Source organism: Lactuca sativa, chromosome 9 (assembly GCF_002870075.4).
Source record: "Lactuca sativa cultivar Salinas chromosome 9, Lsat_Salinas_v11, whole genome shotgun sequence".
NCBI classification, from domain to species: domain Eukaryota; kingdom Viridiplantae; phylum Streptophyta; class Magnoliopsida; order Asterales; family Asteraceae; genus Lactuca; species Lactuca sativa.
Window position 1 is genome coordinate 60,376,023 of NC_056631.2, and position 4,068 is coordinate 60,380,090.

At 29.8% G+C, this 4,068-nt stretch overlaps 1 long non-coding RNA gene across 1 annotated transcript; it reads left to right on the forward strand.

Annotated features, from left to right (window-relative positions):
* The first annotated feature begins 3,030 nt into the window (after positions 1-3,030).
* LOC128128376 (uncharacterized) lies at positions 3,031-3,564 on the forward strand. Its single transcript, XR_008226218.1, has 3 exons — positions 3,031-3,208; positions 3,302-3,366; positions 3,486-3,564. It is a non-coding gene; the product is annotated as an uncharacterized LOC128128376 (long non-coding RNA).
* The last annotated feature ends 504 nt before the right edge of the window (positions 3,565-4,068 follow it).

Sequence of the window (4,068 nt, forward strand, 5' to 3'; positions counted from 1 at the left end):
ATACAGTGAAGTTTGTATTTTTGAATGAAAGTTTTGGACTTTTTTGCTTGCGTCAGCGTAAAGCGCTGACCCTCTTCCTGGAGGACATTCCTACGGTATTTGATCATATCGTAACTTTTATTTTCAAAAATTTATTATAGTTGAAATTGAAATCTAGATTTAAATGAAAAAGATGATAAATTTAATCAAAAATATTTTATTTTGACCCTTTTCCTAGAGGACATTCCTACCGTATTCGATCATATCGTACTTTTATTTTCAAAATTTTATTATAGTCAATGTTGTAAAAATCGTTTGACGATAGCTCGACGGTCGACTGATATTAGGGGATTAATCGGTCTTGGCGGGGATTAATCGGGGACCATAGATTATTAATAAAATTTTAACATTAATTAAATATTAATATATCTTAAGAAAAACAAGTACTTCAAATTAGAAAATAAAAAAAATTGAAATTTGGAAATTTGAAAATACCAAAATATGAACATTTTGGTATAATATTTGAAATTTTGAAAATTTAAAAATTTTGGAGTAAAAAAAGAAAGTTGGTTTTTTAAATTTTTTAAAAATTTTTTGACCTTTTTTTAGACTTTTTTACCTTTTTTGACTTTTGTTGACCTATTAATCCCATTAAAGCCGATCAATCCTAAATTTCCGATTAATGTCTTAATCCTCGACGATTGGAGAATGTCAAGCGATTAATCGCCGATTAATCCCGATTTCTGCAAACATGATTATAGTTAATATCTACATGTTTAAATGAAATGAAAAAGATGATAAATTTAATCAAACATATTTAATTTTTTTCTCACATAGCCATAAATTTTGCATTGCTAGTTAGTCTGCGAAATGGTCGAAACATCATCATTGACCATTTACCAGTATGTCTGTGGAATTATGTGGTCCTATGATAATTCATCGGTATAAAAACAAATAATTTATTTATTCTATTAATAATTTAAAACAAAAATGGTTTTGAATTAAATTCCGGATTGAAAATTCATATCCTATAGGTGATGATTTTAATTTTGTATTTTTAATTGTTTTTATATTTTCTCAGTAGCATTTTTTTAGTGCGGGAAATTGTCATTTTCCATATCTAAACGTTATTTCACGATGACCATTTCTCAGTGAACAAATGGATCCATTTTTCATAGTGGCCATCTTTTGGTGTGGAAACTTACCACTTTGGAGTACCTTTTTACGAAATAGTTATTTTCCACACTTTAAATGACCATTTTTGGTAGCAGGTTCATTTTCTCTTACTTGATCATTGTTTTATTTAAGACAAAATTTAGAAGTTTGAGTTGTTAGTAATTAAGAAAAAATATCACCTATGGAAGTTTCGTCATGTGTCAGGTATTTGAGTGGAGATGTATGTATTGAAAATTTGTGGTAGTTTCGAATGTTGAAAGTTCACATGCACAGAAAAAATCTCACTTATGGAAGTTCATTAATGTGATTGGTGGAATTTCCAATAAAATATAAAGAAAACAAACAAACCACCCCAGATGGTGGATGATATAGGCAATCGTCTACGGCGACCCATCTATTAAAAGTTACCAAAAACTTTATGGACTTTATTATAAATATATTATACAAGATTGATCTTGAAGATATCATTAATAATTATGCATCTCAAAAAGTTAGAAAAAATATTTTTCAATAAATATATGGATTTTTGTAGTCGAAAATGTTATTTTTAGAAACTAATATAAGGAACTTCTTTCAATTATTTGAGCTATTATAAAATAGTTGATAAAATTTATGTATTTTAAATGTCTTTTTTTCTCTCGGGGTCCAAAATATGTTTAGAATGACCCTAAAAACAAACTCATATGACATTGATTATTTACGGTTTTGTTGTTGTGCAATATATAGAATTAGAAAGATTAAGGATATATGAAATTTATAAACTCAAATATAATCGGTGTAACATAGTAAAAAAAACTGCAATAAGTGTTGGAATTAGATTATATATATATATATATATATATATATATATATATATATATATATATATATATATATATATATATATATATATATATATTAAAATTATCCTACCAGTGAAGTATGTGGTTTTTTTGGCAGAAATCGTCATTCATTTATATCTGTTTTTACAATTGTGGTCTATTTAATTATATATATATATATATATATATATATATATATATATATATATATATACTTAATTTGGGGAGGCTTACCTACAGTATACTATGGGTTTTCAGATTTTGGCCACATAAGTTTTAATATTTGCAGTTTGGTCCCTAACCCCTTTTTGGTTGTCAACAGGGTCATTAAAGCAGTTGATGCGTTGTCTTCTTCTTATTCAAAATGGTGTCCTCCACACGTTTTATTCCCCAATTAAATTACTCCACCTCACCACCACCGATTAGCCCGATGTTTGGTCCACCGACTTCCCTTTACTCTATTTCCTCCGAAATTGGATTCATTATTGGAAAAAATCGGGACATCACAGACTCAAATTGATAGGGAGGGGAGGTAGCGAGGCCGATGGTAGGGGTGGTTCAACCGGACGGAACTGTTATTGAATGACAGGTGCACACCCGCTATCTTTTCTTACAGACGTTCGCTCAAATTCTCGCTACCGTCATGACAGGAAGTATTTCGATTAGGGTTTAATTCCCCCAATTTCACCCTCTGTTCGTTTCATTTGGTTTCGCTTATCTTCCGTCTTAAGTTCTTTTGCTCTATCTTCCTCATATCTATTTTGGTTTTCGTTTCCCAAAGATTATGTGTTTGTTTCTTTTTTGTTTAATCCATATACTCCAAATTTGTAAACACCCAAATACCAGCTCTTCAAAAGGCCTGCAACTTATGAGGTTTGTTGATCCTTTCAGCTACAAATTGTGGTATAATTTATGTTGAATAATTATATCACCAGCGGTGGTCCTATCACTATCTTCTGATTCTCAATTGCTACCAGATTGTGCTTCTATTGTTCAACGATTGTAGGGTTTTCAGCTGTGGAAAGATGGAGCTGCTCCGGAGGTCGAAGTTAAAGAAAAAAAATGTTATTATTATTTTTTTGATAAAAAATGTTACTATGTTCTTCAATCTCTAAAAATTTCTTTGAGTTGATATATAAATTGAATTGGTTATTTTAATATCTTTGTATGTTAGGCAGCTACAAAAAATAGATGAGGTTTATATACTAGTCACTCTATTTCCAGAACAAAATGTAAGATTTCAATTTTGGTACTATGTTCTTCAATCTCTAAAATTTCTTAAAATTGATATCTAATTTGAATTCGTTGTTTTAATATATTTGTAGTTTAGACAGCTGAACAAGAAATGGATGAAGTTTATACATAGATCACTATATTTCCAGAGCAAAATGTAAGATTTCAGTTCTAGTACTTCATTTTTTGTGAGAAGTATTCACTTGAATTGTTATATCTGTATGTAAATTAATGAATTAATGTGGAAGCTTACAATGTTGATTTTTTTTATGAAAGGTCATCGATGTATGTCTTCCTCTTCGGCTGCTAAAACAGATGGAAACCAGGGATGTTAATAATTTGTACCGTTTTGGGTAATTTTTGTTTTTCATTCCATGGTTATTTAGTTATCAACTATCCTCGGTGTGTGAAAAAATAGACATAATACCAGCTTTCATGACAAATGGAAGACTTACTTTAATATGTTTTCATTTATACCACCAGGTGGTCATGCAATGGAACGACCAATTTCTATTTCAACCCTTCATTCAATTACATGTATCACTTCACCTCTCATAGGTTCTTATCTTCCTCTGGCTGGTTTTATGCTTAATTTGGTTTCCTAAAATGCTATGTGTAACTTATTATACAGTATTTGAGAATTTAGAAAAGGATTTCACTAAAACTTAAAGATTGTGGCTTGGCTTCTTCCCCTTTGATGTCTCAAAACGAACTTCTGTAATTAGAACAATAAAATGGGATGTCATCTCCTGCTTATATGGTAAGCTTCATGTATTTTTTATGCATCTGCATGAACTTCACCATAAAGAAAAAGTCAAATTTAGTTCATCTATTCATGTCAATATTGAAAATGAGATTG